The sequence below is a fragment of the Neofelis nebulosa genome, chromosome 7 (assembly GCF_028018385.1).
Source record: "Neofelis nebulosa isolate mNeoNeb1 chromosome 7, mNeoNeb1.pri, whole genome shotgun sequence".
In the NCBI taxonomy this organism is placed as follows: Eukaryota; Metazoa; Chordata; class Mammalia; order Carnivora; family Felidae; genus Neofelis; species Neofelis nebulosa.
The window spans coordinates 49072750-49097981 of record NC_080788.1 but is presented as its reverse complement, the minus strand read 5'-3'; the positions used below and the strand labels follow the sequence as shown (position 1 = coordinate 49097981).

Sequence of the window (25232 nt, the reverse complement as noted above, 5' to 3'; positions counted from 1 at the left end):
TTAATCTGATGTGTAACTTTCCCAGTTGATATTTCAATATTTGTATGAGATACACAAATGTCTACAAGCAACATACACTGTTGTTCCAAGAAGCTTTTACATGTTTATATAAATGCCCTTACATTATATATATACACAAACACACACACACACACACACACACACACACACACACATATATATTCTGCAACTATCTTTTTTCATTCAACATTATTTTGAGATCTACAGTTTGATGAAATGCATTCATTTTTTATAATGTCTGAAAAGTATTCCAGTGGATGAGTATATCAAATTTATTCATCCATTTCACATTTACTGAAAGCCAGTTATGTACTTTCCAGTTTTTCTACAATGTTGCAATAAACTTTGCACATGTCTCCTTGTGTACACATGTGAAAACCTCTCAGTTATAAATTCAGAAGTTAATTTTCTGGGTCTCATGGATGTATCTATTCAGTTTTATTATATATTACCAAATTCTTCTCCCAAGCAGTAATATTCATTTATATTTCCATCAGCAGTATATGATAATCCCTATTTTCCTATTAAATTGCACAAATAAATGCCATTTATACATGACATATAATACATATATTAAATACTTATTCTAAGGAATATAAATTTTTAAAATTTATCATTTCCCAATTTCTAGCAATACTGTGTACCTTGTCACCTGCTTACTGGCCATATAGGCTCTTTCCTCTGTCAATTGCTGGTTCATATTCTTTGCCCATTTTTAAGGGAGTTGACTATTTCTTATTAAATTGTTGTAGTTCTTTATACATTCTGGACACTAATTCTCTTTTACATATACTTAACTTTGTTAATGATGCATTTTAATGACATCTTACTAAAGTTAAAATTTTTGATTTAGTCAAATTTATCAATTTTTTTTCCTTTATGATTATGTTTTTTATCTTAAGACATCCTACCTAAAGTTTTTTTTTAAATGTTTATTTATTTATTTATTTATTTATTTATTTATTTATTTAGAGCGCTTGCTCATGTGCACATATGAGCAGGGGAAGGGCAGAGAGAGAGGAAGAGAGAATCCCAAAGCAGGCTTCACACTGGCAGTGTAGAGCCTGATGTGAGGCTTAATCTCACGCTCGATCTCACAAACTGCGAGATCATGAAAGAGCTGGATGCTTAACTGACTGAGCCACCCAAGTGCCCCCTATGTAGTTTTAAAGACATATTTCATTCTAAAATTTTTGAAGTTAGCTTTTCAATTGTGATCTTTATTCAAATTAGAATTTATTCTTATGCATGGTATGGTATGTGTGTGTGTATATATATATATTTATATATACACACACACATACACACTCTTTTTGGCAAGCCAACTGTACCCTATTTTATTATGCCAAGTTTTCACGTGTGCTTGAACCTACTTGTGGCTTTTTTTCTATTTTATTATTAATCTATGTGTCTATCTCTGAGTCACCACTCTAAGTTTATTAGTGCTTTAAAAATTAGGTCTAGTTATTCCATGACCCTCCTTGACCATATTCATAACAGCCTTGATTTGATAAGTCTTGGGCCTTAAAATACTCTAAGTGATTTTTTCGGTTTTTTCAATTCCACAAAAATCTTGCTAAGATTTATACTGAGCTGTACTGAAGTTATAGATTGAAGTGGGAGAGCTAATTCATAATTTGGATTTATTTTTGTCTGTCTTAAAAAGTCTTATAATTTTCCCTATATCTTTTGTTAGAAAAAGTCCTAGCTAGTTTATAGATGAATTATACCATGTACCATGAATTATAACTTTTTTTATTATGTTTTCTAATTGGTTCTTGCTAATGTACATGCTGATGTGCACAAAACTGTTAGTTCTATGCTGACCTTGTATCGAGAAACCTTCCTGAACTTACTAGCTCTAATAGTATGTAGAATCTCTTGTAGATAATTTCACTTACAATTAATGAAAATGTTTTTCTTCTTTTTCTGTCTTTATGCTTCTTTTTCTCCTCCTTTCTCTTAAATAATTACATCGGCTAAAATCTCTAGTCTAATGGTGAAGAGTGCAGTGACAGCAGACATTCTTGTTCTGTTTCCAATTCTTAAAAAAATTTTTTTTAACATTTATTTATTTTTGAGACAGAGAGAGACAGAGCATGAACGGGGGAGGGTCAGAGAGAGAGGGAGACACAGAATCGGAAACAGGCTCCAGGCTCTGAGCAATCAGCACAGAGCCTGACGCGGGGCTCGAACTCACATACCGCGAGATCGTGACCTGAGCCGAAGTCGGACACCCAACCGACTGAGCCACCCAGGCGCCCCTCTGTTTCCAATTCTTATTCCAAAGTTTTAATATGATATACTGTGATATTCCATTTAGGGTATATTTTATACTTTCCTACAATATTCCTAAATATTTGATGCTTATTTGATTAAAAGAAAATAACGCTTCAATTTTCTAATGTCCTGCTTCAGATAATAACAAGGTAACTTCCCACATACAACAATGATACACTGTGGACTACATATAAAAACAAACATTAAAGTTAAAGAGAGTGACCAAAAGCAGGTGGCAACTGGAGGGAAGCCATCCTTAAAAGAAGGGAACTGCACTGGGTAGGATATGTATTTATAAGGCTGTTGCCTGAGGCCTCTTACCCCCCATGCAGCACTGAGCCCACAAGAATGAAGTAGAAACCTGCTGTCTTGCCAGCTGAGGAGCAGAGGACAATATCTGAGATTGCCAGAGCTACTATAACATGAAAGATGAAATCCCAGAAAGGAAGGTGCCACAAAATTTTTATGTAAACTATGCCCAAATGTTTGGATAACCTTCTTCTGGGAAAGACAGCAAGGCTTCCAGAAAAAAGTAACAGCTGGAAGGTGGAAAGACCTGAGCTGAGCCTTCTTGCTGCCGCCTATTATAGTTGGCATTTGAATCCAGTGTACCGGGATAAAAAACAAAAAGAAAACCCAAAAGACAAAACACCCACAACACTCAGAGAAAAATAACAGAATCCAAAGCCTACAACATATCACCGACAATGTCTATTACACAAGCAAAATTTACCAGAAAGAAGAAACAGGAAAAAGAGACCCATACTCAAGATAAAAAAGCAGCTCACAGAAACCAAATCCTGAATGATCTGCATGTCAGAATTAGCAGGCAAGGATTTCTAAGCAAATATTACAAATATGTGCAAATATTTAAAGGAAAATATGGTCATAAGAATGTATACATGGTGTGGAGGGCAGAGAATCTCAGCTGAGAAATGGTAGTTATGGAAAAGAACCAAATGGAAGTTCTAAAACTAAAAAAAAAGTACAATGTCTAAAATGAAAAATTCATTGGATTACCTTAAGAGATCAGACACATCAGAAAAAGGGTCACTAAACTGGAAAATAAATCAATACATCTTACTGAATCTAAAGGAGAAAGAAAAAGATTTTCAACATAATAAACAGAGCTGCAGAGATTTGTATTACAACTACAAATGTGGTCTAACTATGTGCAGCCGGAGAGGAGAGAGAATGGGACAGAAAAATATCTGATAAATGACCAAAATTTCCCCAAACTGGGTAAAAAACACAAACTTACATATCCAAGCTCATCAAACTACAAGCAGGATAATCACTAAGAAAACCACACATGGGATTATCATAGTCAAAGAGATGAAAATGCAAAGATAAAAAGCAAATTTTGAAGGCAGCTGGAGTACAGTTAACATTAAATGTGGTAAAAAAAAAAAAGTGGTATGAACGATAGCTGACTTCTATATAGTGAAGTGATTTGTAACAGAAGTACTAAAGGAATTCAAGAGACAAAGGAAAATCCTTTCAACAAATGCTGATGGAATAACTGTATGTATCTATAAACAAATAAACATAATTCATTCTACACCTATATTTGAATTGGAACTTAAAATTAACTATAACAATTTAAACTATAAAGTGCTTAGAAGAAATCACAAATTATTATGTCCTAAAATTATACAAAGATGTCTTAGGACACAGAAGCAATAACCTTAAAAAAAAAAAAAAGAACTAAATTAGATCCCATCAAAATGAAAATCAACTTGGGGCACCTGGGTGGCGCAGTCGGTTAAGCGTCCGACTTCAGCCAGGTCACGATCTCGTGGTCTGTGAGTTCGAGCCCCGCGTCAGGCTCTGGGCTGATGGCTCGGAGCCTGGAGCCTGTTTCCAATTCTGTGTCTCCCTCTCTCTCTGCCCCTCCCCCGTTCATGCTCTGTCTCTCTCTGTCCCAAAAATAAATTAAAAACGTTGAAAAAAAAAAATTAAAAAAAAAAAATGAAAATCAACTTCTATTCATCAAAAGACATCAATTAAGAAAATAAGCCACCAACCAAAAACAGTATTTGCAAAACCTATACCTAACAAAAGACTTATGTTTGGAATATGTAATAAATTCCTTCAACTCAACAGTAAAGCCAATTAATAAAAAAGCAAACAACTGGAATAGTTTACACACACACAAAAAGGATATACAAATGTCCAATAAGCATACAAAAAGATGTTCAATATCAGTAATCATCAAGGAAACGCAAATCAAAATCATAATGATATACTATTATATACTCACTAGGATGGCTAAAATCAAAAATACTGAAAACACCAAGAAATGGCAAGAATTTGGAGCAGTGCAACTGTCATACATTTCTGATGGAAATGTAAAAGGAAAAACCACTTTGAAAAATTTGGTAGTTAAATATAAACCTATGTTTCAATGCAACAATTCTACTCCTAGGTATTTATTTAAAAGAAATGAAACTATTCACAAAACAGTCTTTTACAATAATGTTCACAGCATCTTTAGTCACAATAGCCCCAAACTGAAAACAATCTAAATGGCAGTCAATAGAAGAATGGATAAAAATGTGGTATATTCATAGTACTTAGCAAATTAAAAAAAAAAAAAAAAAGACTTATATATACATACATACAAACACATACTGAGCCAAAGACACCACCCGGAAAAGTTCACTCTGTACAATTCCATTTATATGATGTTCTAGCATTGGCAAAATCAATCTATGGTGAAAGAAAAATTAGAAAAAGTGGATGTCTTAGGATGAGGGTGGGGTTGGCTTGGAAGGAGGACGTATGAACTCTTTTTGCCCCATCTGCCCTTTACAGGAAAGAATTTTGCCCTTCAGCTGCTGGTAGTGCTTCCAGCAGAAAGATCTCTGTTGTCTGGGGGGTGTCTATGCTGAAGAAAACTTCACTCCCCAAGTCATATCTCCTTCCAGGAACAGCCCAAACCCAGAGACTGATCAACATGGGGATATAAAGGCCCAGTTCCTTACTCCACCTTGGACCAACTCTGATGGATGATTCCAGCTTCCAAATACTCCAGCACTACACTTTAATTTTCCCTCTGCCTTCTTCCATTCTTTCCGTAGATGTGAATCTCAAGAGCATTCCCTAATGAAGTGATTCTTAAAATATAATTCTTGGACTACCATCACCTGGGAGTAGTTACAAATGCAAACTTGTGGGCCCCACTCTAGACCTATTGAATCAGAAAGCAGAAGCCCCAATCACCTATAAAAAGTTTCTAAGCCTTTCTGCCTCACTCTTAAATATACTCAAATAGTTACACAATTGGGGGAAATCCCTAATATGAAAATCAGAACATTCCTGTTAAAAAGAGGGCATGAAACCCCTACTAGAAGGCTATGCAAGAAGAAAAAAATATAATCAAATCTTCACAAAGGTAAGGAACAAAAACTGGATACTATATATACATTTTAAAACACAAAAATAAAAAGTGATGTCTTAAAATCAAAATGATTGGGCTGGATATTTTCTGTTTGCCAGAAAATCCTTCCAGATCCAGTTCTCATCCTTTGCAATAACCCAGGAGGCTGGCCTCATGCACTGTATCTATATGGCTCCCTTCTTTGGTTTCCAGTGAGCCAGTATCAGTCACTGGAAGGAGATAAGAGAGCAAAAGAAGAGACAGGAGGTATTTATTCCTTTTGGCTTTCTCTCTGACAGGCAATGAGTTTAATTGTTGGGGAACTTCTGAACAAATCTTAAGACCTTTTTGAACTCATTGAGCTATAAGCATCAAAGACTTTGGTCAAAAATGAAAAATATATAAAAGTTTAAAAAGTCTTGAACTTATAAAACAAGAAATGGTATTATCTGTGGATATATTTAGAATTAACTTATAATTACTTTTTCTATTATTTTTCCTATTTAAGAAAATTTTTCAGAAACAGGAAAAATATACATAAAAATACATTCACCACTCTAATAATGAACCACTGATGCACATTTGAGCATTTTTAAAAAGGTAGATAGTATAGTTCTTCATTTTTATTTTTGAATAAAACCATTTCATTAATTTTATCGACGAATAACTTATGTTCAAATGATAATATGTTTAACATGAATATTTTTCTATGTTTTTTGACATTTTCTAAATTGTTGATAATTTATTAGATTTCAAATGCATCAAACTTCTGGTCTCACTGTTTTCTTAAAAAAATTGTTAGTTTTGTAAACATTTTAAATAGTATCAATCTGGTAATTGGTATTAGACAAAAATAACACAATATCAGTATCACAATTTTGCTGTGGTATTATAACTACTAAGGTTAGGGAACATGCTAATCATTCATCTGCCCCATCTTTCAGTTTAAGCTTTGCATGTCAAGTCAGATCAACACAATGTTACGAAGTAAAAACCTTAAACCTAGGCCTATAGAGTAGGAAAAAGAAGGAAACACACCAGCGAGAAGAGCTTATACTAATTTAAGGAAGAGAGATACAGCTTGAGAAAGCATATTTTGTTTTCCCTAAATTGAATTAAAAAGTGAAGCTGGAAATAACTTCTTACCTCGTGCTAGTGGGGTTATACAAAAGAGACAGTAATTTTAGAAAGTAAATGTTAAAAAAAAATTAGTCTAAGCCTACTTTACCCACAGAAACACTTAATAAAAATAACCATGTAATATTCTCTTTTCTTCAGACTTAAATATGATACAATAAATTAGCAGTCATGGGCCAAACATACACCGAATATAATACTCTGTAAGTAGTAGTATGCCTGAATGAACATTTAGAGACTGCTTGCTAGAAACATTTCAGAGACTGTTTCTCCAGTTTCTACAAATTGTTTATAAACTATTTATTACAGATAATATCATATTAAGAGACTCTCACTCATCTCTCTAACAACAGGTTTGGCCTCCATCCAAAAGTTCAGTATTTTTTCTACATTTATGTAGAGTCTCCAAGTCAGAATTAAAAGTGAATCACAGTTCCTAAATATATGATTCAAAATTCTTGTGTTGCAGAAATTGTGATTTATGAATGCTAGATATTAGACTTCACTCATGGAAAATCTGAGGTAGGTGAGGTACAGTGTAATATATCAACTGTAAGAAGCTCTTGCATTCTAGCCTTGTCAGGACAAGTCAAACTCTTTGTTAGCTTCCTCTTCCTGTAAAATAATTAATTCTATTAAAAATATATTGACTTCAGATCCTTTTTGTAGATTATGACTCAACTCACAGTCATCAAAGTAAAAGACAGTTTTGCCTTATACTTATCTATAATGAATGTGAAGAATTTTAGTTTGCTCAAATGAGAACAAACAAAATTTCACATTTTAAAAAATAACCACAGTAATAGTGGCTAATTCTATAAAGTTTGAAAGGTAAAATATTTTTAAAAAGCAACCTACCCTTAACACCATCATCCAGAAATATTTATTTATATACTTACTATGTCTTAAAAATAAGTGGGATCTGTTGGTGAGGACGTGGAGAAATTGGAACCACTGAATACTACTGACGGGAATGTAAGACCGTACAGCTGCTGCAGAAAGCAGTTTGTTCCTTCCTCAAATAACACAGAATTACCACAAAGCCCAGCAAGTCTACTCCTAGGTATATACCCAAAATGAAAATGAGTATTAAAATAAAAATGTGCACATAAATATTCATAGACACATTATTCATAAGAGTCAAAAGGTGGAAACAGCCCAAATGTCCATCAACAGATGAACAAACAAAATGTGGTACATCCATATAATGGAATATCATTCAGCCACAAAAAAGAATGAAGTACTGATCCATACTAAAACATGGTTGAATCTTCAAAATTTTATATTTAGAGAAGGCAAACATAAAAGGTCATGTATTGTAAGTTATAATGTATATCCAAGAGTATCTACATCCACAGACATAGAAAGCAGACTGGTGGTGGCCAGAGGTTGAGGGGACAGGAAATTGGGGAGTGACTACTTAATTACACTCATACGGGGTTTCCTTTTGAGGTGATGAAATATTTTGGAACTAGACAGAGGTGATGGTTACAAAGCCTTGTAAATATAAAAGTACTAAATGTCATTCAATTGGGCATTTTAAGTGGCTAATTTTAGATTATGTAAATTTTACCTTAATGAAAACCAAATTGTGATCATAAAACTAAGAAAAACTCACCTAGATACTACACAACCTAATCAACGAAGTACCAATGTTAATTTTTATAACCCAAAATGCTTTTGATCATTTACATTTTACAGTCTTTAAGCAAACACATAAAACTGTAGTATTTAATATATTTCTGCATGAACATTTTGTGAAATTTAGATGACAATGTATCATTTACAAATCTTTTGTCTTTCTTCTGATCATCTATACCTTTTGCACAATTCTTGAAAACAACACCATCATCCCACCTTCTTTTAACTTTGAAATTGGCCTGAGGCTGGAATGGGCCAGTGAGATTAAGCAGAGGGTTTCCACTCCATGTTTTTCATACTTATTCTTTCCTCTTCTGCCTTCTATTCTTGTTCCTTCCTGGCCTGCTCTTCATCAATTAAAAAAATTTTTCTAGTTCTGCAAGAAGAGCTGAAGTATCACATCATCACTCTCTTCTTCATAATTTTCATCTTCATCTTCCTCGTCTGTTAGAGTATCATCTGCATGAAGGCTGCAGGAGGTATCTGGTCTCATCAAGGCATTTTTTTTTCCAAAAATTTTTATTGTTTATTTACTCTTGAGAGAGAGAGACAGAGAGAGGGAGGGAGACACAGAATCCGAAATAGGCTCCAGGCTCTGAGCTGTCAGCACAGAGCCCAACATGGGGCTTGAACTCACAAGCCGTGAAATCATGACCTCAGCTGGAGTCAGATGCTTAACAGTCTGAGCCACCCAGGCGCCCCACCAAGGCGTTTTTGACATTGAAAAGGAGGTTGTATGTTCTCATGTCAGATGATCTCTTTTTCTCTCTTATAGTAGCTCTGTCTCTCCCTTCTTGTCTGTCCTGCAGCCATGGTTCTGAACTTCTTCAGGGGCATACTGAGTAGTTTGTCTGTATTTTATCTTCGTATGAGAGGTTATCTACTTGAATATTGCTTTAAGAGGTGGTTCAAATCACCTTCTCCTTCTCCTCGCCCACTTCTTGCAGGTTCAAAAGCTGGTCTAGCCGCTGTTGTCATCTTTTCTAATTGGCAGAGGTCTGATGTAGCAACCTCTGAAAATCATACAGACACCATTATGGCATCCTCCTTTACTGTGAAGTTTGTTCTATGCTTTATAGAATGTTTGGCGTTACTGGATGATGCCCACTAAATGTCAGTAGACATTCTGACAACCAAAAATGCCCTACATATTACCACATGTCCCTAGTTGAGAGCTACTGCTCTAGAAAGTAGAGAACAAAGTCATTCATACATTATGTGTCAACTCACACATAAGAAGTTCCCTAATAAGTGCTCTACAAACGAGTTACTTCAAAAGTTCAAACTTCATTAGGTATGAAAAATGAACTTCTTGCCTTTTTTAAAAAAAACAAGGTACTACAAGCATTTGTTAATTTTATCGTAAAACTCACTTTGTTGTTCAGAAAATTAAAACTAATTTCAACTAGAAGAATTAATTCTATTACCAGGTAACTTTTGCCTACTATTTAATTATTCATATTATTAAAATTAAGCTTTCAACTTCTTAGTGACATTTTCCCATTCACTGAGTTAGTATCTTTTCTATTACTTTTTGAAATTACCCAGTTGCAAATATATAGTAAAGTTATAGAGAATAATATAATACACATGTTCCTGCCAGCCAGTTTGAACAAATCTGAACATTTCCCCCACCTTTTTTTCCCTTAAGGAAGAAAACTTTATGGATAAAACTGAAGCCCCTCTGGGCTCTTTTCCAATTTCATTTCACAATTCCTTTGTTGGTGCAGACTACTATCCAGAACTTCTTGGTTACCATTCCTATGAATGTTTACATTTTTATTACCAATATTCAGTACACTAGTCCCCCCTTACCTGTGGTTTCGCTTTCCATAGTTTCAGTTACCCAAAGTCAACCACAGTCCAGAAACAGAAGATCTTCCTTTTGATGTATAATCAGAAGGTCATTAGTAGCCTAGCTCTATGTCATGATAGCTACATCATTCACTGCACTTCATCTCATCGTGTAAGCATTTTACCATATCACATCACTATAAGAAGGGTGAGTACAGTAAGGTATTTTAAGAGACCACATTCACATAACTTTTATCATATTGTTATAATTGTTCTATTTTATTAATGTTTGTCATTAATTTCTTATTGTATCTAACTTATAAGTTAAGCTTTATCATAGGTATGTACATATGTATGTATGTATGTACATATAGGCAAAAACATAGGTAGTATATCCATGGTTCCAGGCATCCACGGGGTCTTGGAACATATCCCCTGTTGGATGGGGGGTTGGGGGGGACTGCTATATGTCACTAAACGATATGAAGCAGCTTTGTTTACTTTATAAACATGGAATTATGATGCATGTATCATTCATCCCCCTTTTACTTACTAGGCCTTAGAAAAAGTGTATCTATTTGGATTCATTCTAGTTTATCCATTTTAACTGTTACACAGTGCTATGGATTGAATTATGTCCCAATCCTCAATACCTCACAATGTGAATTTATTTGATGACAGAGTCTTTACAGAAGCAATCAAGTTAAGATAAATCAATCAGACATGTGGGTGTGCTCAAATCCAACACCACAGCTATGCTAATAAAATGGGGAAATGCAGACACAGAGACACCCATGAAAGGAAGATGATGTGAAGAGATATGGGAGGTGGCCATCTACAAGCCAAGGAAAGCAACCTGGAAGATCCTTGCCTCATAACCCTCAGAAGGAATCAACCCTGCTAACACCTTGATCTTGGAATTCTGGCCCCCAGAACCGCAAGAAAATAAATTTCTGTTGTTTAAGCCACCTACTCTATGGTACTTTGTTACAGCAACCCTAGGAAACTAATACACATAGTATTGAACATACTACTTTTTATTTGTACACCCTTCCACTGAAAGACTTATGGAATTTCCAGCTCTATACTATAACACACAACATCCCAACAAAGATTTGGCACACAGATCTTGCTATGCACATTGCAACACTTTCTCTCAGACAGGCTTATATACAAACATACATAAACAAACCTTGCAGAAGAATTCTGGTATGTTGATCTTCAACTTTCTAATTATTGCTAAATTGCCCTTTAAAGTATTCTCCAAAAGCTGTGTAAGAGAATAATTTCTCTATCCTCTGCAAAATCTGGTAATGACGGACTTTTTCCAATGTGATGTGTGTGAAATATTCCATTGTTTTAATACGTACTACTCTATTAGTGAAGTTTAACATCCTTACATGTTTATTGCCTACTAAGCTCTTCTTTTAAATACTTATTTTTGACAGAGAGAGAGAGAGAGAGAGAGAGAGAGAGAGAGAGAGAGAGAGAGAGGAGTGGGAAAATAGCAGGGAAAAAGGGGGAAGCAGAATTTGAAGCATGTTCCAGGCTCTGAGCTGGCAGCAGAGCCCGATGCAGGGCTCAAACCCAGGAACCATGGGATCATGACCTGAGCTGAAGTCCGATGCTTAACTGACTAAGCAACCCAGGTGCCCCTGCCCTCTAGGCTTTCTTATGTGTACTGCCTACTCATATCCTTCACCATTTTTCTACTTTGCTGTTCGCTATTATTCTTACAATAATATTATTTATAGGAGTCCTCTTTATACTTTTATACTAATCCTTTGCCAATTATTTGAATTACAAGTATTTTTTCCTCATCTGCAGCTTGTTTTTCTTTTTATGGTGCCACTTTACAAAAAGCTTTAATTTAATTTTTTTTAATTTTAATTTTTTTGATTTAACTTTATTTTTTATTTTTTAAAATTTACATCCAAATTAGTTAGTATACAGTGAAGCAATGAGTTCAGTAGATTCCTTAATGCCCCTTACCCATTTAGCCCACGCCCCCTCCCACAACCCCTCCAGCAACCCTCAGTTTGTTCTCCATATTTATGAGTCTTTTTTGTTTTGTCCCCCTCCCTGTTTTTATATTATTTTTGTTTCCCTTCCCTTATGTTCATCGGTTTTGTCTCTTAAAGTCCTCATATGAGTGAAGTCATATGATTTTTGTCTATTTCTGACTAATTTCCCTTAGCATAATACCCTCCAGTTCCATCCACGTAGTTGCAAATGGCAAGATTTCATTCTTTTTGACTGCTGAGTAATACTCCATTGTATATATATATATATACCACATTTTCTTTATCCATTCATCCATCGATGGACATTTGGGCTCTTTCCATATTTTGGCTATTGTTGATAGTGCTGCTATAAACATGGGGGTGCATGTGTCCCTTCGAAACAGCACACCTGTATCCCTTGGATAAATGCCTAGTGGTGCAATTGCTGGGTCGTAGGGTAGTTCTATTTTTAGTTTTTTGAGGAACCTCCATACTGTTTTCCAGAGTGGCTGCACCAGCTTGCGTTCCCACCAACAATGCAAAAGAGATCCTCTTTCTCTGCATCCTCACCAACATCTGTTGTTGCTTGAGTTGTTAATATTAACCATTCTGACAGGTGTAAGGTGGTATCTCATTGTGGTTTTGATTTGTAACAAAAAGCTTTAATTTTAATATAGCCAAATTTATTAGTATTTTTCTTCATGAAAAGTGCTTTTGGTGTATTGTTTTTAAAAATTCTCCATTATTACGAGGTCACAAAGAGATGTATTTTCTTTTAAATGTTTGCTTTTCACATTTGGGACGTGTTTCCCTCGATTCTGTGTGTGATATACATACACATATTTTTTCATATAGATGACTAAAGGTCCCAGTGGTCCACCCTTTTCCTTGTAGATGAGGCTGCAGTCTTGTTTGTGTTTCCTAAGTCTAGCACTTTTCCTGGTACACATTAGGCAATGTGTGCTCAATAAAATGAGGGACAGAGAAAGATGGGAGACAGAGGCAAAGCAGGGATAGGAGTGTGGGAAAAAGTATTCAGATTATGGTCCTTGGTGCAAACTTAAGTATCAGAACTATACAAGTCAAAGGATATTAAAAACAGACAGAGAGGGAAGGCTGTAGGAAGATGGGCTTTCCATAACTTTGGAACCCTGAAGCAAAGATACTGATCAGGTAACTGGGTAACAACTCTGCTTTCTCTCTCCCAGGATGAGAATGCGGCCTTGCTGGTGCTGAGTTGGTTCAGTATCTGGAAAGCTGTGATGCTGTAGAACTATCACTTGGTTTTTGTCTTTGCAGAATTTTAATGAAAGCCTACGTTTAAAGGGCAAAGCTATTATCACACATTTGCTACAGCAACTCTAACTGAACTTTTCCTGTAGGAAAGGTAGTTGTATGCATGGAAGAAAACCTACAGGGATCAAAAAAGCAGTTTAAAGATATGCTGCCTTTACTATTATTCAGAATAGTCATTTGGCTTCTGTATCCTTAACTAAATAATCCAGGAACATGGGGCATCTGGGTGGCTGAGTTGGTTACGCACCTGACTCTTGATCTCAGCTCAGACTTCAGGGTCATGAGTTCAAGCCTTACACTGGGCTCTACAGTGGGCATGAAGCCTACCTACTTAAAAAAAAATCTATAAACATACAACACGTGGGTAGACAGTTTCTTCCCCAATAATTCCTAACCTTAAGGTCAAACTGGGGCGGGGTGGGGGGGAAGGGCACAATAGAAATAAAGGGAAGAAGAATGTGACCTACAAAGACTTCTGCTTCAGTGGCCCTCAACAGAAAAATAGCTCCCTAGTTAGCAAGATTATGGTACCTAGCTCACTCAGTATAGTTGAGGAAGTACATTCCGTAAGAGTAAAAGATGGCTTAGCCTCTTGATGGATGTATACAAAACCACCTATGAAGTATTCTTGCCAAAATATTAAATCAGGTCTAATATTGAACCATATTTATATCTAACTACCAATATATAGGAAATAGAGCAGATGAAAAACATGATAAAAAGCAGCATGGGATTGAAATCAGCAAAACCCAGACTGTGGGAAACTCCAGAGAACAAATGATTCGGTTTCTTCAACAGATAAAAAAACTATAAGAAAAATTTTAAAAGATGACCTACAGATTAAGAGACATCAACCAACAGCAATATAAAGATACCAATTCAGACTATAAAGGAAAAAAAATAAGACATAAAAATATGAGTATGAACTGTATGCTTGTAGATATTAAGGCGTGACTATTACTTTTTTTGGTGGATTGATCATATAGTTATAGTAATTTGCAGATGATATGATGTTCAGGATTTCCTTCAAAATACTCAGGAAAGATTTAGATATACATAATATATATACATAATATAGATATAATATTAAGTTAAAATAAATTAATTTTATTAATTTAAATATTAAATATATATACATATATATATTTAGCTATGAGATTAGTTGTAGAAGCTGAATAAGGACATGAGAGTACACTGTATTTTCTTTCTGTATACAATTGAACTTTTCAAAATAGAATGTTTAAAAAGAGGAATGCTTAACAGATTCTTTTCAAAAGAAAAGCAAATCATTAAACACAAAGGTCCTATAGCTAAGATGGTAGTTTGATATCTAAAAATCTGATACAGATTAAAACTATGAAGGACTTAAACTCTAGACGACTACAAACAAAACTAAGAATCACAGAATCATCTACTATACTGAACATCTACTGAGTTAATCAATGTTTATTAAACAGCTATTTAGTGATCCAGAGTATGTTACTGGTATTTGAAAAGTTTAGACTATGATTCACTTTAGTAACTCTCTAATGAGGTATTTTCCTTGTTTTGTTGTTCTCCACATATAGATAGCTATATGAATGCTGGTTATTCCAAATGCTGAATTTTACTATTAAAATTTGCTCTTCAAGGACTGAAAAGTCTGTGCTTTCGGAAGGCAAGATACTGAACAAATTTTGCTATTCTCTTTAGCCTCAAACTGTGTACCTGCCCATTTTTTTCCAGTGTGCAGATTTTTAGGTTTATAATAAAAGTTCAAAGTAGTCAAATGATAGGAAAGCATGTGTTCATGCAATATACTTTTTATTTTTAATATTTAAAAAATGTTTAATGTTTTATTAATTTTTGAGAGAGAGAGAGAGAGAGAGAGAGAGAGAGAGAGAGAGAACGAATGGGAGAGAGGGAGACACAGAATCCAAAGCAGACCAGGCTGTCAGCACAGAGCCCGATGCGGGGCTTGAACCCACAAACTATGAAATCATGACCTGAGCCGAAGTCGGTCACTTAACCAACTGAGCCACCCAGACGCCCCATGCAATATACTTTTTAAAAGTTAAAAGGAGGGGCGCCTGGGTGGCGCAGTCGGTTAAGCGTCCGACTTCAGCCAGGTCACGATCTCGCGGTCCGTGAGTTCGAGCCCCGCGTCAGGCTCTGGGCTGATGGCTCGGAGCCTGGAGCCTGTTTCCGATTCTGTGTCTCCCTCTCTCTCTGCCCCTCCCCCGTTCATGCTCTGTCTCTCTCTGTCCCAAAAATAAATTAAAAATGTTGAAAAAAAAAATTAAAAAAAAATAATAATAATAAAAGTTAAAAGGAACTGTTCGAATAAATTTAGTAAGAAACATCATGGTATATGTAGTGAAGAAAACATGGTTTATGAAAGAAAGAATTCCAATTCTGCTATATGCCCTTTACTTAAATGACCTCTTTTTCTCTTGAGGTACAGGATACGTCCTCCAAAGTTTTTTTGTGAAGATTAAACAAGATGATCTATATAAAAGTCATATATTGCAATAACAAGCAAGTAATAGATTCTTAATAAATGCGAAATGAAACTAAATCTCATCTAACCCTTTCATTTACAGTAAGCTGAGAATCAAAAGAGTTTAAATGACTTGTGCTAAGTCACACATTGATTTTTTATTTGGGAACATTATCCAGTAAAAATGCTACTATTATACCAGATAATCATGGCTCTATTCTACACAGGGATTTTAATTAAGAAGAAAGAACAACTGTGTCCCAGTCCCATCATTTTGGAACTTCCTTCTCCAGAAAACATGAGGTATTGCCAGTAAGTGAGCTGAATGAAGGTTTTGGCTAGCTCCCAAGTCATACACTTTTTGCTGGGCTTCAATGCCCTCTAGTGCTGATCTGCAGAGGCAGCCTCTAGTTCCAAATACAGGCAAATTTACCTGGTCTATAGAACAGGTAATAATGCCCATAAAAATAATGAAATGAAACATGAGGCAACATTGACACCCATCTATAAGGATGATTCTGTTTTCTTTGGAAGATGAAATTTTGAAGAGGTTTTACTCTTTTCAAACTTTCAAAAAGTTTTTAAACTTTTTGTTCTTATCTGAATTTGTATAATAAACATATAAAACTTTAAAAAGCAAACTAAAACACAAGGCAAGACAGAACCATGTGGATAGCCCAGTAAGGGTAATTACTCTTCTTCCTCTGCTGCATAGCTTCCAAAAAAGAGTGACAGGGCCATGCAGCTTAGTATTTTCTTGTGTTATGTTATAAGAAAGCTAGGTCAGAAATAAGGCAGATCTTTAAAATGAAAACCACATAGGGATAAGTGCCTTCATTTTCTTTGGATGTACCTTAGACGTCACCAATAGGTGACATGTAAGTCTTTTTAAACTGAATGCATTAAGCCAATCTATTATTATCAGATACTTACTAGACTTCTTAACTGAGATCCCAAAACAAGGAAACCAAAGTAGGAATTGCTGTAGAGGACCACAGTTAAAATGAGATATCTTCTAAGATGGCAGACTCAGGCAATAATGCTGGATATGCAGATCAGAAAGTATACTGGGTGCCTGAAAAGCTCAGTCAGTTGAGCATCTGCCTCTTGATTGTGGCTCAGGTCATCATCTCACAGTTTATGAGTTAAAGCCCTGCACTGGGGGCTTGCACTGATGGTGTAGAGCCTGCTTGGGATTCTCAATCTCCCTCTCTCTCTCTCTGACCCTCCCTCCCTCTCTCAAAAATTAATAATAATAATAACAATAATAAAATTAATAAATAATAAATATTACTATAAATAAATAAATAATAAATAAATAAAATAATAAAAATTAATAATAATAATAACAATAATAGTAAAGTAATTATTATTTAGGGTGCCTAGGTGGCTCAGTCGTTAAGCATGTGACTTTGGCTCAGGTCATGATCTCACAGTTGGGGAGTTCGAGTCCCATATCCGGTGAGCATGAGCCCTGCATTGGGTGAGCTCCAGCCCCACTTTGGGTGAACTCATGCCCCACTTCTGGTGAGGATGAACCCCGCATCAGGTAAAAAACAAAAAAACAAAATAAATCGAGCCCCTGGTGAGCCCTGACACTCTCTCTCTCTCTCTCTCTGCCCCTCGCTCACTTGCGCCCTCTCTCTCTAAAAAAAAAAAATATTAATGTCTCATATAAACTAAAACTGTAGTTGAAATGACACTTGTATATACTGCCTTCACTCTTGAGACATAACTTACTACTCTCTTCTAGACTATACTGGGGTAATAAAGGGTTCAGTATCCCCAAATCTATTCTAAAAAATGTAGCCACCATGTTTAATGTCCTTGTCCTCTGTTTAGCCCCAAGAATCACAGGACTTTTGTCATAATGAAAGGCAAAAACCATGAAAACCAATTTGATAGTTGTTACTAAAATTCTCTCCCAAAAAGCATTAAAAGAACCAAAAGTGGTGAGCCCGATCTAAAAATGTTGTTCCGGTCTATAAAGCAAAGGGCTATCTAAGAAGATCAAAGAATATTTAATGTTCAAATGATGGTTTAATGAGAAGATACGAAGACTAACATGTTTTTAAAGTAGAATAGTTATCAATGGAAATAGATAAATTTATTAATGATATAGTTAGAAACTTCTAGATTTTCCACCTTTCTCCCTGTGCCTAAACCACAATTCCATGTAGTAAGTCTGGTAGTAATCTCTTGAGATACTTCAAAGAGATTTATTAAACGAAGGATCATAAGATCTTAGGCCAAAATTTTCCAAAACAAAAACAAATACGGAATTATTTCTGGGGCTAGAAAACTTCATAAAAACCTAAATAATGAGTTTTAGTCTCTGAGACCTGTCAGTTCATGGGGAAAATGTTTCACTATCCAACAGAAATACAACACAACCCACATAAGTAATCTTATCTAGTAGTCACATTAAGTAGTAAAAATGAAATTAATTTTAACAAAATATTAATACATCAAAAAGATCACTTCAATATATAATCAACATAAGAAATACTGAAATATTTTAGATCCTTTTTTCACACTAAGTCTTTGAAATTCAGTATGTACTTAATACTTAACATATTTTAATATGATTTAGCCATGTTTAAGTGCTCAACAGCCACATGTAGCTAGTGACTAGTGTACTGGACAGTTTAGGTCTATGGCACAATAACTCTCATGGACTATACTTAAAAGAATATCAGAAAAGTTTGATGACACCTTCAGAGGTGAGCACGCAGAGACAAAACAGGTCATCTGTTACTTCTAATTACAGGGCTTTCTCCTTAGAAAGTATGTATAGAAATTCAAATCTCTTAGACTGCCCTCAACCATGATACATGCAGAATAATTTCTTTCTAGATATTACTAGAACAGTATCAGTATCCCACATATATCCTCCAAAAAAAGAAGTGACTTATTTAATAACCTATTGCCCTTCACTTAAAACCAAGAATCACAATCCCAGATGATAAAGCACAGTCAGTAACAACACAGGCAGAATATAAGTGCCAGATAAGGGAGTAAGAATATATCAGAAGCCAGCCATATACCATCTGGAACAGAGAACTTCAATGCAAGGTTAGTATATGTTATTACCAATATTCTAGAGCTGCATTTCATAAGGACTGCTCCTCTTAATATGAACAGGCATCCCATGGAAAAAGTGCCAATATTCAAGTCAATTTAGGAATTGCTGAATTAAACAATATTAAACATATTCTAGGTTTCTCCATCCCTATAATATCTGACTATTCAAGGATCTCAATATGTCAATAAGCACAGTGTCCATTTGATAGGGGTTTAAAAAAACAGCTACAGGACATAGCATTTCCCAACTAATTTAGTGAAGAAACTTTATTTTCATGGATGTTGAGGAACTAGTATCCCAATTTGGGAAATGATGATCTAAAAGCACAGTAAGACGACTCTCACAACCCCAGGAAGAATCAATCCTAGGTAGATAGTGGTAAGGGCTTTAAGAAGTATATACTGCTAAACTAGGCTTTCAGGGTCTAGTTCCAACAATATTCTAATGGGAACTCTGAGGACTAAATTATCAGGAACACCTTTTTGATTTGATAAAGTAAAATAGGCAATGATCTGTATTATTCTATCCACAGAGCTATAATATTCTCCCCCATTCCTAATTCAAGTAATAATAGCTATGAAATACAAGATTAATTTAGTTAAAATCCTGCAAAAAAAATATCTCATTTTGGTCTTATGCTCCTACAGATCAAAAAACAAACTTTTATGAATCAAATGGGAGGATCAAAAACTCATCCAATTGATTCTAAAGCTAATACAGTTAAACTAGATATGCTTAAAACTCTGTTAACAGCACAAAGTTTAAAGAAGTAATCAAGCAAACAGGATAATTAATGTACACAGAAACATCTAAAATAACCACATTGTCTAGAACCAAAAGGGATCTAAATGGGGTGCCTAGGTGGCTCAGTCAGTTAAGCATCTGACTTTGGATCAAGTCATTATCTCACAAACCCATGGTTTGTGGGTTCGAGCCCCACATTGGACTCTGTGCTGACAGCTCAGAGCCTGGAGCCTGCTTTGGATTCTGTGTCTCCTTCTCTCTCTGCCCCTCCCCTTCACACTCCTCCCCCTCAAAAATAAACATTAAAAAAACTTTTTAAAATACATACAAGGGTGCCAACTAAGACAACAAAAACAAAAAGACAGTTATTTCCTCTAAGGAGGGGGATTTTAGAAGATGTCACAAGCAAAATAAAGAACACACTCCAAAAAATACTGTGATCTTTCTAAATCCTGAATCTGGATTAAACACTCCCGCCTACAGGACCAAAGAAGAGAAAACACAAAATGAAGGTAACAGTCAAGGGACAGAGTTTTAATAGCCAGCAGGAGGAGACATTTAATTTTTGCCAAGTCTGGTGGGTATAAAATGGTTGTCTTGATTTGCCTTTCTCTGAAAACAAGTCTGAGCATGTTTTGGTGGTTTTTTTTGAATCATGTATCCTTTTAATAAAAGGCCTGATTATGGTTTCTGCCCAAATTTCTATTTGCTTCTCTTTCTTAGTAATCTGTAAAACTTCTTTATATTTCAAATACTAATCTTTCAGCTGTGTTGTAACTATCTTCTCTCAGTATGTGACTTATGTTTTCACTTTCATTAGGTTTACACATGATTAACAAAACTTTAGAATTAAATATAAATGCTCAGAAATGCTAGAGAATTCTACCAAACATTTAACAACACCAATTCTACATAATCTTTTCCAGAAAATAGAAAGGAACTTCCCAATTCATTTTATGAAGCTGATGTGCATTAAGTGTATTGGCAGTGATAGACACAAGATCAATGGAACACAACACCCAGAAACAGATCCATTCAAATATGTTCTACTGACTTTTGACAAAGATGCAAAAGCAACTCAATGGAGGACAGATTTTCAACAAATGGTGCTGAAGCAACTGAATGTCCATAGGTTAAAAAAGGATATACCACCTCATACCCATCAGAATGGATTAAAAAAACACTACAAAATAACAAGTGTTGCAAAGAATATGGAGAAACTGGAACTCTGTGCCAAAAATACTGTAGTCACAACTAGTCTTGACATTTGATATTAAAAGTGCTTAACTTTGTCCTTCAGGAACATCTCGGCTATTATAAGCCATTACCTATCTGCAAAAAAGCTTAAAATTAGATTGTGTGGGTTTTTGAAAACATTATTTTGGTTAAAATCGCATTGAATCTGTAGACTTATTTGGTAAGATACGAAAAAGTTTTTATGGTAGTGGTACATTTCTCCATTTATTTAGGTCTAAATTACTTAAAATCTTTCAATAAGCTTTTAAAATCTTCTAAAATAAAGGCTTGCATGTTTCTATGTAGATTTATAAGAATCTTTTTGTTATGAATGCTTTTAATTTATATATTTTATATAAAAATTTTATTGTATATACAAATGCAAATGGACTTTGCTAGACTATCTTACTAATCATTTCAATAATTTTTATGGAGTTTTCTATATAGCTTAACCTAGGATGTCTGTTTCTTCAAATTATTTCTTTTACTCAACTTTTTAAATTTCTGAATGTGCTAAGACTGTACAATATGGATAACAGAGATAATAAGCACTGATATGTTGTTTCTAACTTTTAAAAAGGTGTTTTAGATCTTTTTTACTAATTGGTATGTTTTTCTGTGGGTTCTTTGTAGGCATTCTTTATCAATTAAGGAACTTCTTAATTTGCTAAGAGTTTTATCACAGCTATTATGTTATTATTTTCCTGCATTAATTCAGATAATCAAATAATTTGTCTTTCTCCATTTGTTAAAGTGGTAAATTATATGAACAGATTTTTTAATGGACTAACTTTGCACTCTGTAACACACTCAAGCTGGCTAAGGTATATTACCTTTTTTTAATACATTTTTGGCTGATTTTGCAATTTTTGTTTTGGACTTTCTGTTGCTATGTTTGAGTGGGATAGTAAAATTAAAGGCCATTTTAATATCCTATCTGGTTTGGATGCCAAGATTATACTAATCTCACAATATGAACAGAAATGTGTTTGGGTTTTTTTTGTTTGTTTGTTTGTTTTTTTTTAATTTTTTTTTTCAACGTTTTTTATTTATTTTTGGGACAGAGAGAGACAGAGCATGAACGGGGGAGGGGCAGAGAGAGAGGGAGACACAGAATCGGAAACAGGCTCCAGGCTCTGAGCCATCAGCCCAGAGCCCGACGCGGGGCTCGAACTCACGGAGCGCGAGATCGTGACCTGGCTGAAGTCGGACGCTTAACCGACTGCGCCACCCAGGCGCCCCTGGGTTTTTTTTTTAGTGTTTATTTTTGAGAGAGAGACACAGCATGAACAGGAGAAGATAAGAGAGAGGGAGACACAGAATCTGAAGCAGGCTCCAGGCTCTGAGCTGTCAGCACGGAGCCTGACGCGTGGCTCAAACTCATGGACTGTGAGATAATGACCTGAGCCTAAGTCAGATGCTTAACTGACTGAGCCACCCAGGCGCCCTTTTTTTTTTTTTAATTAGGAATGTGTTTTAATTATTGCTGTGTAATAAATTACCCCAAAATGTACTGGTTTAAACCAACACACATTTATTATGTAACACCTTCTGTGGGTCAGGAACTTGGGAAAGGCTTCTAAAGGTTTCTCATGAGGTTTCGGTCAGGACGTCAGCAGGGGTTGTAGAGTCCCCTTCCAAGATGGCCCACTCACATGATGTTGGCAGGAGGCCTCAGTGCCTCACCACATAAGTAACTCCATAGGCTTGAGTGTCCTCATGATGTTACTGGCTTCTCCAAGATCAAGTGAACCAAAAGAGTAAAGAAGAAGCTACAGTGCTTTTTATGAGCTATTCTCTAAAGTCCCACATTGTCATTTTTTTGTTACTGGGTCCAGCCCACACTAGAGGGGAGGGAATTAGATTTCCACCTCTTGAAGGGAAGAGTATCAAGAGTTTAAATATATTTTATAAAGACCATGGAGTATTCCCTCTTTTTCTAATTTCTAAATTTGTGTAAGATTGCAATTATCTGTTCCTTAAATACTTGGGTAGATTTCACTTATAAAACTATTGGGACTTGGTATTTTATTTGCAGGCAGTTTTTTTAAATAACTGAATTCAACTTCCTTAGTGATTAAAGGGCAATCAGTCTTTCTATTATTGGGGCAATTTAAAGTTTTCTTGGAATTTTTTTTTTTTAACGTTTATTTATTTTTGAGACAGAGAGAGAGCATGAATGGGGGAGGGTCAGAGAGAGAGGGAGACATAGAATCCGAAACAGGCTCCAGGCTCTGAGCAGTCAGCACAGAGCCCGACGTGGGGCTCGAACTCACGGACTGCGAGATCATGACCTGAGCTGAAGTCGGACACTTAACCGACTGAGCCACCCAGGCGCCCCAAGTTTTCTTGGAATTTATCCATTGCTTTCAATTTTTAAAATTTTAAAATGTGTGCAAACAAGTGGCATCAAGGTTGCTTACAAATACCCTCATTTTAATCTCTGCTGCATCATAGTTATGTCTCATTTTTCATTCCTACTATTATTTACATCTACTTTTTTCTTGCCCCATCATCATTTCTAAGTCTTGACCATTTAATAAGATTTTTTTTAAAAACCAATTTATTTATATTTTTTTAATGTTTATTCATTTGTTGAAAGAGACCGATATAGTGCAAGTGGGAGAAGGGCAGAGAGCGAGGGAGACAGAATCTGAAGCAGGCTCCAGGCTCTGAGCTGTCAGTGCAGAGAGGGACGCAGGGCTCGAACTCACCAACTGTAAGATCATGACCCAAGTAGAAGTCAGATGCTTAAAGGACAGCCACCCAGGTGCCACCCAGGTGCCCCCAACAAAGAAACCAATTTAGATGACGATCCTATCGTATCTTAGTTTTATATTCATTTTCTAGCCTTACCTTTATTACTTCCATTTTCTTTGGGTTAATTGTTGTTAATTGTTCATCTTAAATTGAAAGCTTATTAGCTCATTAATGTTCAACTTGTCTTTTTTCCTAGTGTAAACCAGGAAAGGTACAAATTTCTCTATTAAGTACCAGTTATTGGATCTATAAATTCTGATAGAAAATCTTTTCATCAAATCAGGAGACTATAGATGCTGGCGAGGATGTGGAGAAACGGGAACCCTCTTGCACTGTTGGTGGGAATGCAAATTGGTGCAGCCGCTCTGGAAAACGGTGTGGAGGTTCCTCAAAAAATTAAAACTAGATCTACCCTATGACCCAGCAATAGCACTGCGAGGAATTTACCCTAGAGATAGAGGAGTGCTGATGCATAGGGGCACTTGTACCCCAATGTTTATAGCAGCACTCTCAACAATAGCCAAATTATGGAAAGAACCTAAATGTCCATCAACTGATGAATGGATAAAGAAATTGTGGTTTATATACACAATGGAGTACTACGTGGCAATGAGAAAGAATGAAATATGGCCCTTTGTAGCAACATGGATGGAACTGGAGAGTGTTATGCTAAGTGAAATAAGCCATACAGAGAAAGACAGATACCATATGGTTTCACTCTTATGTGGATCCTGAGAAACTTAACAGAAACCCATGGGGGAGAAAAGAAAAAAAAAAAAAAAAGAAAATCTTTTCATTACCATCCAGTTCTCAGCATTTTCTAATTTTCACCATGATTTCTTTTTTGAAGGTGTTTTAAAAATTGCCAAATGTGTGCAAACGTGTGCAACTTTTTATTATTAAAATAGTTTTTAAAGCAAAGACAATTTGAAAGAAGGGGACAACTGTACAGGCTTTACCTTGATTGAATAATTATTTGCCAGTTTATTTCCTCTTTCTACATACACAGATATATTTAACACATGTATTTTGCTGTAGCATATAAAAGTTGCAGACATTAAGACATTTGAACCCTAAACAGTTTGACACGCATTTCCTAAGAAGAAACAAATTCTCAATAACAATTCCATTATATCACCTAAGAAAATTAACAATTTCACAATATAGCACGCAGCCCACATTCACATTTTCCCTAATTATCACAAGAATGTCTTAAAGAGCTTTTACCTGAGAAACAGATCAAATACAAGTTCATGCATTTTGTTTTTGTTTTTTTTTGTTTTTTTTTTCCCAACATTTTTTATTTATTTTTGGGACAGAGAGAGACAGAGCATGAACGGGGGAGGGGCAGAGAGAAAGGGAGACACAGAATCG

The 25232-nt window shown here is 35.4% G+C and overlaps 1 protein-coding gene and 1 pseudogene across 3 annotated transcripts in view; both read right to left on the bottom strand.

Annotated features, from left to right (window-relative positions):
- Window positions 1-25232, bottom strand: part of RFX7 (regulatory factor X7) — a 135308-nt gene that overhangs the window by 78161 nt on the left and 31915 nt on the right. The gene's annotated exons all lie outside the window — the stretch shown is intronic.
- On the bottom strand, window positions 6459-15579 carry LOC131516520 (spliceosome-associated protein CWC15 homolog; annotated as a pseudogene).